We start from the raw sequence: 11,141 nt of genomic DNA, 5'->3' as shown, positions 1-11,141 counted from the left end.
CATCATAAAACAAAAGAGAAAAGAAAGTACTTTCACTAACAATTTCACTGAAATTAGAAAATTAAGAAAAACAGGATTGTTAAAACAGGAAAAATAAAATAATATTCTTAAAAAAACTAAAAGTATACTTTTTTAGCTAAAAATTTACAAGTGAATCATGGAGTCAATCCTGATAAGCATCTTTTCCCCATAGCTCATCTCATTTCGTCTTGGCCATGGATTTACTGAAAGAAGGAAATGGTATCATTTCCAATTTTCTTTGATTATCCAATGAAGCAGAGAGGCCAGCATGATTATTCTCAATTATCTTGAGGAAAGTGACCCACAAAACATTGGCCAAGCAATGCCAAGCCAGTGAATTCCCTTGTCAAGTACTGAGTCCAGGAATCCTAACTTACATTTAATTTATTTTTGCCATTGAAATGTTCCTCATTGACTTATATATCAATTTCCGTATTTCCTGGGAATTAATAAGCTAACAGCAGAAATATAACTAATATGTGTATTAGTGACAAAGCAGTTCATGTAGGTTATAACCTAAAACACTGAGCTTATAAATAGTGACAAAGCACTTCATGTAGACCATCTTATGCTTTATTTTAAAACATTGAGATTTTAAGTAGGGCAGATTGTGCAATTCCCTTACTTTCCAATGAGGGAAGTGATTATTTTAGAATGTAAGTGACTCGCCCAAGGTCAACTATGGATGACAGATTCTGATTCAATTCTAAGCCCTCTGATTGAAACATCTCATAATCATTTTATGCCTTGGAACACATATGAATTCTTCAGGAAACCACAGCTCTCTGGGAAAGGATAAGAAATATACATATGGTCACAAGGTAGTGGAGGGAGCATCGCTAACAATGGCTTTAACTTTGCCAACTCTGGCTTCACATATTTGTAGAGTCGAAGAGGTTTTTGGTAGTCTTGCAAAATTAAATGCATTAACATAGTTTAACATTTGTTTTGCTACATGCTTATCCTAGTGGTCAAATGAATGTACCTCCAAATGAAAATTATTTTGAATTGCATGTTTGTATGGTGTACATTAAAAACATTCAAATTCAACACCAGGCTGGGGAGATGCAGCTCAGGTCCACCGAACCATTTGCCTCACCAGCTGGCATTGGCCACCAGACGCTGCCAAATGGGTCTTCCTAAAATTCCTAAATCAACAGTGAAATTGACAGTGGAGTCATCAAATATGTCACTACTACTAAAAATAAGAAAATGACATTGCATGCCTGTTAGATACACTGGAACAGCTTTGAATTACCAAGAGTATCTCTTAAGAAATCTAGAGTAAGATGTAAAGCTAAGCACTTTAGACTATACTGCAAACCTGTCTTTCACTCTCATAATAAAAATTTTTTAGCAGAGAACACTTCAAAAGGTAGCAATTCCTTTTCCTCCCCTATTTATAACACTTTCAAGGTTTTTGCAGAAAAGAGAGGGAGATAGTGACATATTAGGAAGAGAGGCCTCAAAAATGAAGAATGCAGCAGATCTAGGGAACTGGTATATAAAGCAAAGGGTCTCTAGTGTGGTAACTCCCTAAAAATGATCACTTCACTTCCCCCACCCATGCATCCATAATTGTAATTGCTTGTGCATGACACTCAATACAGAACACCATGTAACGTAATTACTTTTGTACATGTATAGTTGTCCTTACCAGAACACTGCAATTATGAGAATGCAGATTCTAGAACCAGGTCAACTTGATTTGTATTCTAGATAATTACTATCTACATTTGCATCAAATTTGAATGGTAAAATCAAATAATTTACTAACTTCTATGGGCCTTGCTCTTAATATTTAATAAGGCTAATACCTACATTTCAAGGTCACTGAAAGAATTAAATGAGATTATATATATATATATATATATATATATACCAGGCATATTATAGGAATGAAATAGATGATAACTGTTATGCTTACTGTCATGCAAACTGCATAATCTGTAACATAGACTACACAGTTTTGAGACTTACCTAAAGCAATTTCACAGAACAAGGAATAGACTCTTTCTTGAAAGAATAATGAATGAATGAAGATAGAAATGCAGAAGTTATAACAAAATGCATGCCAAGAGCCACACTAACTGAGAGGATGGCAGCAGGACACAGACTACATAAAAGGTCAAATGCTTTGTTGAGTTCCCAGTTAGAAGTTCATAAAGTATTTATATTTTTAAGTTCTGCCTTTCTTCCTTCCTTCTTTCCTTTCTTCCTTCCAACAAAGCTTCTCAGGATGTAAACAAATACACATATGGCAAAATGTCCTTCATACTCAATCTGAAAGTAGGGTTTTCACTGCATTTTCCTTCCTAGTATTTAGCATAGTCTGCAATTACATATTTATGTGCATGGGTATTCAACTAATGACAATTTTCTCTACTGGACTCAAAGCTCTATGAAGACAGGGATGGGATTTCTTTGACTTATTCTTATAACCTCAGTATATGGCACAGTAGCTGGATCATACCAGGCATCAAAATAATTACTTGATGCATTCAAATTACCTTTTTTTTACCCTAACTACATGCCAAGATGGTCAAAATTACATATCTTGGTTTAGTTTTCTTTATCGAATAACTATGTCTTAAAAGAATAATGAAGAATTCATAATGGGTCAGTTTAGACACTCAGACACTCCATCCATTAGTTGCATGTGTTACAGAGCTTTCAAACTCAAATGTCAGAAATTCAAGCTTAAAATGGCATCTACTTCAACTGGTGATCCTAAAGAGACTGTTCTGACTCAAATATCACTTACTATAATCTCTCAGGATGCTCTAATTGTTCCAGTGATACACACAAAAATGTCGTCAGTCTTCACGGAAAGTGGGACCAGAGCTAGTGACAGTCTCTGCTCTGGGCCATGATTCAAACACAGAAGAAAATCCCAAAAGTAAAATTTTGGAAAATTTCATTTCAGGATTCCTGGGCTGAAATACATTTATCCATTCTTAAAAAAAATCAGGATCAAGAATCATAAGCAGAAGGAAAAGAAAAGAAAAAAACTTGAAGTAAATTGAGTGTGAGGTTTTGTTTGCAAATAGTCTAGACCTTATAGATAGAATTTAACATCAAACTGTTGGTAAACACACACACACACATACTTTTATCTGTTCTCAACCCTGAGGATCCATGATATACAATGTGTTTTATTAGGTTAAAGATGCCTACCCTATATGGCTATTTTAAGGAGGAAATGAAATCATATACATGAAATGCCAAGCCAAAATTTGACTCTCCTGAAAGCTACTAATCTGATTCATTGATAGTGAAGGAGCTGAGCAGATCATTCAGGAGAGACCTCTCAGCCAGTGGTATTTAAGAACCCGAAGATTTTTTTCTGGCTTAGTCCTCTTCATCTATATTCCAGAGAGAATCACTTCCCTTCGCCTCCAACACTCCCATCAGTGCTAGCTGCTATCCTCTCACCCCTGGGTTTCTGCCTTTCACGTAGTCCTCTTACTTTCCAAAGTCTCACTTTTCCTACTTTTCCATCTGCCACACTCCACCTCTTACTTTTTTTCTTCATAGAGCAGACTGAGTGTCCCTTTTACAATAAAAATATGATCTGGTCACTCCTCTGCTCAAAACCCTACAATTATTAATCAATAAAATCCAGATTCCTTACCTTGGTCAAGAATATCGGACTACTAGCTACCATTCCAACCACATTTCCTTGCTTTCTCGATAGCTGACATTATGATTCATGTTTACTTGTTTATTACTTATTTCACCTGAAAGAAACCAAGCTTCATGAGGACAAAGACATTATCTGCTTTATTTATTATTCTGTTCCCAGTTTCTAGAGAGTCCATGCATATAATAGGCACTTAATAACTATGTATATTGAATGAAAGAAGGCATGAATATTTCTCATCAATATTCAAAGTCTGATGCATTCATGGAAGATGAAGTCATTAAAAAAAGAAATCTTACACATGGCTATAAAGAAGACAAAAGGCAGTTTTCAGTGGAAGAGTCAAAGGACTCAAAACAGACCAAAACAAAGGGAATATAAAAGACATATAGAGAAGTAAGAGTGCATAAATTTTCTTTTGCTGCATAACAAATTACGACAAACTTAGTCGCTTAAAACAGAATTCATTTTTTAGTTCACAGTACTGTAGGTTAGAAGGCCAGTTAGGCTCAAGATTCTCTGCTTAGTATCTCCCAGGGCTGAAGTCAAGATATTCGTCAGGTAGGGCTCTAATCTGTAGGTTCTGGGGAAGAATTCTCGTCCAAGCTCATTCAAGTTGGCGGTATTCAGTTCCTTGCAGTTATCAGACTGGGGTTTCCTTGCTGGTATCAGCTGGGAACTACTGTCAGCTTCTAGAGAACACCCACATTCTTTGCCATGTGGCCCCTCCATTTTCTAAGTGGGCAAGAACATGTTGGCTCTTTCTCATACTTGAATTTCTCCAAGTTCCTCTTCTACAACCAGAGAAGATTCTCTGCTTTTAAAGGGCTCATGTGATTATATTCAGCCCACGTGGATAGTCAAGGTCATCTGATTACCAGCAATAAGTACATGTATATATATATCCTCATGAGTGTGATATTATGTTCACATGCCCAGATATTAGAGCAGTAAATCTTCGGAGAGGAGGGAATATCTTAAAAATCTGGCTGCCACAAATGGCCTGTCCCAAGCCAGAGATATCAAATGGAGCATTTAAAAGTGTTTCTCTTTGGGATCTCTTTCTTGCTTTGCACCATTAACTTCAGCTCACACATCCCTTTAGGAAGCATGGCAGGACCTTTTCCTTTTGTCCCAATAGCAGAGCCTTCACAGAGAATCCTGCAACCAACTAAGCTTAAAATGCCATGCATATCAGAGAAGTTTTCCTAGAAGTCTTCCTTCATGGTAACTCCTATAGTCACCAGGATCTCCCTGTACAGAAAGGACGTGCAAACACACAGATTCTGAACCCCAATTCAATTTCCTACAAGCCTGCTTCATTCTGCCTGTATCATTGAAATGCTGCATGCAAACATAGTTTCACTTTCTAAGTGTGTGATAACATATTTTTCAAACTATTTTAGGATATTAATCTTTATAAAAATTCTGTGAATTGAAATTGAATAATCATTGTTCTCGCCATTTTACAAATGGGGAAACCAATGCCCAAGGTGGTTAAATAATTGGTTCACAGTCCAACAAGAATTCCCAGGCAGACTTTGCAAAGTCCACATTCTCCCATTATTAGAGCAGTGTTCCTTTGTACCTCATGCATGGACTAGAAGCTAGCACATCATTTGACATAGATTTAACTGTCATGAGTTCTGTGCAGAATTTCTCTCATGGCTGATCAGCCTCTGAGTCTCCTGGGTCTGTTTGACCTTATTTATACTAGGTGGCATTTCAGAAGATCCCCCTGAACAATTCAGTGCTCTTAGCACAGTTCCTGGATTTTAGCACATGATGATAGAGGAAAACTCTCAGTGTAAAGGAGGATATATGAGAACTGTTTCTGAATAAAAAGGATATCTCCCAAGAAATAGCTAGGAAGGACTCTCTCACAATGCCATATTAGAGGAAGAGGGAAAAGGTCACAGCACTTCAGGGTATCACAGTGCAGGAAGCAAGCGGTGGTGATGCTGGTGCTTATGCAGCTGTGACCTTCCAGACAGAACCCACAAATGAACCCTCAGTGTGGTCAGTTCCACAGTGAAAAGACAAATGGGCAAAGGTACTTACCACCAATAAAACTCATATCAGGAACCCTCTGTAAAAGAATTTGATTAGTAAAGCCCATTCTTATCCACAACTAATTTCTTTCTTCAAGTGTCATCTCCAGGCTATTAAAAGACTGAGGAAATGCTGCCTATATACACATAAAGCATAAGAGAGCTGGCTTTGGGGGTGAACCAAATTGGACCCAAGTCTCAAATCCACCACTTCCTAGTTTTGCAACTTTGGGAAATTTACTTTTCCTCTCTGGGCTTTAATCTCCTCTGCTGTAAATTTGGAATGAAAATATTACCCAACACAGAGTGTTTCTGTGGGGATTAAATCAGAGAATGTTACTTACCTCAAAGATGAAATGTTTGCCATTGTTATTATGACTTACTGTTGAAGAATGTATTTTCTATGTTTGTCTAATATTTACCAGCATTAATACCATGATGAGTCCCATACATTGGGATTAGGAAAATCTATTTATAATTTATTAAAACAAGGATGGTGATGAGTGAGAAAATTTGTTTGAATCTTTATGTTTTTAGAAACAGTATTTAATTAGTAAGAGTTAATCCCAGCAATAAAGAACCATATTGCTAGGCAATTAATATCTGTTTGTAAACATGATTGCCAGAATATATATGAATATATTTAGCTATTATGTATTACCCCAAACAGTTTCTCCAAGAAAAAAAAAGAGTGGGTGGAAGATGTGGCAGAAAACACTCGTTTTTAAGATTAAGTGTGAATGTGTTGGAAAATCACCATGGAGATGTTGTAAACAGCCAAATAATCCAAAATTTAGCAAGTTTAGAAATGGAGTTCCTCTGATTTTTGTATAACAGGGTACCAGAGTCCCTCAAAGCCTAATAATTCCCCCTTATGCAGATATTGATATTAAAAATGGTACAATATGTCTAAATCAGTCATTGAATAAAAAAATATAGAGGGCAAACTTCAAGTCCTACCTTTATAGTTTTAATGAAAACCTTTACATCTGATTAACTGAGCAACCAGAAAAATATAAGAAGGAGGTATCTTTCATGTAAACTGGCTGTTACTTTTGTTCCTGTACTTTTTCATTTTTTCCCTAATAGCTTTCATGGGTTATAGGCTGTCAATCACCAAAAAAAAAAAAATGCTTCTAATTTCCCTTCTAACAATGGAATAATTTCATATTATTTTATTAATCAAAAAAATTTGGCAAATAACAATAATCTTCAGCTGCTATCAGATGCCAAGTATAATCAGGCATTTAAATTGTCATAAAACATATCAAAATTATTTGGATTCCAGGAACCTTTTGAATCTCCACAAATCATTTCAGATAAAAGTCTGTGATATGACGTGTTAATGTAGAGGAAAAGCAAATGTCACTTAAAAATCCAGAAAGAGGGTGCACAGGTGATTCAATGGGAGAATGCCCACCTTGCATGTGGGAAACCCAAGTTCAATCCCCAGACCATGCACCCCCAACCACCCCCCTCCAAAAAAACACCCAAAAAGTGAAAAAACAAGATACATCTCAGACCAGAAAGTAAATGCCCAATTTCTTGCTCGGAAATAACCCAAACATCAATTCCAAGTGTTATTCAATATGCATTTAGACTAGAATTCAATGCTAAAGTATGGACACATGGACAATCCATTTCTAATCCTTTAGCTGCCACTGTCCTGGCTGATTATGAGTCCTCATGCAAGGTCTCCTTTTGTCAGAAATCCCATCTGTTGTAGGAGATTCCTGAAAGGCTAGGATCAATCCTCTTTGACCAATCCTGACCCATCCCAGTGACTAAACCCTGGCCCCTCACACACACACACTCTCAGAGCCTTGGGAGTCCTGTGATCGTGTCCCCATATGACTGACATACTGTCCTCTAGATCCTATGTCATTTATTCCACAGCACTTCATTGAAGCAGGAGAATGGGCATGATCAAGGTTAGGAGATAACAGAGCAGTAGAAGGGAGAGGGATATAATCCTGACTCTAAGTTTTCCATCACAAGGTCATTTCTAAATGAGTTTTCTGTCACAGGATGGTAGCAAAATAGATGTTTGATTTCTTTCACCAAGTGACTAGACAAAAAGTAAACACAAAATACAGCCAGGAAACACAGATCCAACTCTTCAATGGCTTCAACAATTTTTGAAGAGCTGGGAAGGGTGGGGGGAGCCAGGCTTTGAGGTCCAGTTTGTTTTTGGAATGAAAGAGGATCCAATTTATAAGTAGCCAGTGGTCTGTGAAGTATAATTATAATGAGAGTACTCATCACGGTACCGTCTCTAAAATACCACCACTAGGTATCATTTCACCACTCTTGATCCATTCTTGGGGTGTAGAATATTCCTTCCATCTTTACGAATAACACCCAAACAGATAGTAAGCGCTTTGATTAAATAACCTTGACATTCCATTTTCCATTCGCCTTAATGCCCAAATAACAATCCAAATCTCTGGAAAATGCCCAAAGAATGCATATTCTATAAATCTGCACTGTCTCTTGTCATCTCAGCAACTTTCTTGTGTTCCTAAACAAATATCCTCTTAGCCTCTTTCCTGCTCTCCCAGTACAGACACACAGACACAATTTCCTCATCAAACCACAGCTAATTAAGACCTTTTACATTTATCAAAATATTACGAGAAGCCTGGGGGTAAGCAGAATATAAAAAAAAAAAAAAAAAGCCTGACCTAAGCATCATCCTGGAAACTAGATATGACTGGCTTGGAAATTCAAAGGCCACTCACAACCGCTGAGAGAGTTCCTTGATAAGCACTCATCCCACAGCCACTGGGAGGTGACTGAGGTTGAGAAGCCAGCTCTCCAATCCATGGTAGGATGCCCTCCTACCTGCTTCTCCCACAGTGATCATAAGGATGGTGTACCAGTTAAGATATAAAGTAGAAAGAGACAATGCCACACACAAAAAAGGCTGTTATATTAATATATGGAAGAGTTTAGTCCCTCAAAAGCCAAAGGATGCCAATCCAAAATAGGTTCTTGGCTTTTCCATCTGCCTAACCAAAAATGACCTTAAAGAAATTTTATCTAATCAAAGGAATAATCTTTCCTTAAACAGAAAAATAAAAATCACTGACAATATTAAAATACCCACTTTCCCACCCACTCCTATGCAACAAAAAGTTGTCAAAAAATAGTGGGACCCTTAGCTAAAGGCCCCTGCAACATAAGCATTCCCCAGTTCAATCCTAACAAACCCATGAAACAGGTATTATTTCCCTAACTTCTAAGTCCAATAATGTTGCCCACAGTCACCCAGACCCACTTGACTCTGGGGCCTTGGCAGACAACTAAGAACAAGAATGGGGAAATGAGCTCCAACCGGAAAAGGGAACACCCAGACACCAACCACAGGAAGACACCAAAGGTAAAGTCTGTCTGTGGTGGGACTGCAACCTCCATTTTCAGACATGTACCTATAAGAGGCAGCATAACCCCCACAACCAACTTCCCTAACTGCCTGATTTGAGATTAACTCTACTTTGCAAATTCGTTCAAATTTCCTCAGTCATGCATATTGGGCATACAAGGCTTATTTAACGCTCCTGAATAATACACTTATTTGCTGAAGTCATTTTTATTCTATTTTGCTGGTTCATTCTGAAATCTAAAGTCGAAGTTCTAAAGTCATTTACCCTGATACACGAATGTATGAAGACAGTGAATACTATTGTCATTTAGAGCTAAATTTTTGTCTTCTGCCACTGCTATTGGCATGAGCTGCTTAGAGCACCTGCAGAGTCAGGTCACCACAGATGTCATCAATAACATGTGCTTCATGCATTTTCATGCATTCATAGTGCAGTGAGAATGGGTCCTCTACAGCTCTGTCTGCAAACTTCTTATTCAACTAAAATTAAATTTTCAAACACAGAAGGTAGGACTTAAAAGCAATGCCATGATCTCATGATAAATGGAGATAAATAAGAAAAGTCCCAGAATTGCTTTTGTACAGAAAACTCTGGTAAATGAGTCTACTGAAAAAGCTCCAGATTTCTGAAGATGTAGAAAATGCCGATCACAAGCCTACCGAGCATAATTTAAACTCAATTATTTTGTCCTGAGTTTTGATTTTGTACAAAGCATTGCAAAAACTCCAAAACAATAATATCCTAACAAATAAAAACTGCAATATTATTCCAAGCACCAAGCAATAATAACCAGAACAGCAATTATGATAATGTTAATTTAAAGAGATTTTAAATTAAGGGAAGATGTTACCCATAATTATGCTGGCTAATGTATATATATCATCATTAAGTTTGGTTCTGGATATTTTGTTTAAAAAGACAGAAACTGCAATAACAGTTGAAAAATTTTCTATTAAATTTCTAGAAAAAAATGTAAAGTTTATTTTAAAATATATGTTTTATTTACTTAAAAAATCATATAATAGAAAACTTTTTCTCCGATGACATTGAATAAATTTATTTTGGCCTTTATATTATACTTACTTTCAATGGGGAGGAGATTATTTGAAGTGTATAGAACAATGAGGGAGCAATAATGAGTTTTCTAAAATGTTGAAATAGTATGTGTACTTTAAATTCTAATTTTGAGACAATATAATCAACAAGTGTTCACCAATGAATACAGGGATCGCAATATATTATACAGCTTGCACATTATAAACTATTGAAATAATTGTAAAAAAAAACAATAGAATTTATAAAGAGATTGTCCAACTCAACAACAAAAAGACAGCCAACCCAATTACAAAATGGAAAAAAGACTTGAACAGACACCTCTCAGAAGAGGAAATACAAATGGCCAAAAGGCACCGGAAGAGATGCTCAATGTTCCTGGCCATTAGAGAAATGCAAATCAAAACCACAATGAGATATCATCTCACACCCACCAGAATGGCCATTATCAACAAAACAGAAAATGACAAGTGCTGGAGAGGATGCGGAGAAAGAGGCACACTTATCCACTGTTGGTGGGAATGTCAAATGGTGCAACCACTGTGGAAGGCAGTTTGGCGGTTCCTCAAAAAACTGAATATAGAATTGCCATACGACCCAGCAATACCATTGCTAGGTATCTACTCAAAGGACTTAAGGGCAAAGACACAAACAGACATTTGCACACCAATGTTTATAGCAGCATTATTTACAATTGCAAAGAGATGGAAACAGCCAAAATGTCCATCAACAGACAAGTGGATAAACAAACTGTGGTATATACATACGATGGAATATTATGCAGCTTTAAGACAGAATAAACTTATGAAGCATGTAATAACATGGATGGACCTAGAGAACATTATACTGAGTGAGTCTAGCCAAAAACTAAAGGACAAATACTGTATGGTCCCACTGATGTGAACCGACATTCGAGAATAAACTTGGAATGTGTCATTGGTAACAGAGACCATCAGGAGTTAGAAACAGGGTAAGATAATGGGTAAT

Source organism: Tamandua tetradactyla, chromosome 18 (genome assembly GCF_023851605.1).
Source record: "Tamandua tetradactyla isolate mTamTet1 chromosome 18, mTamTet1.pri, whole genome shotgun sequence".
Classification (NCBI taxonomy): Eukaryota; Metazoa; Chordata; class Mammalia; order Pilosa; family Myrmecophagidae; genus Tamandua; species Tamandua tetradactyla.
This window is presented reverse-complemented; position numbering follows the sequence as displayed.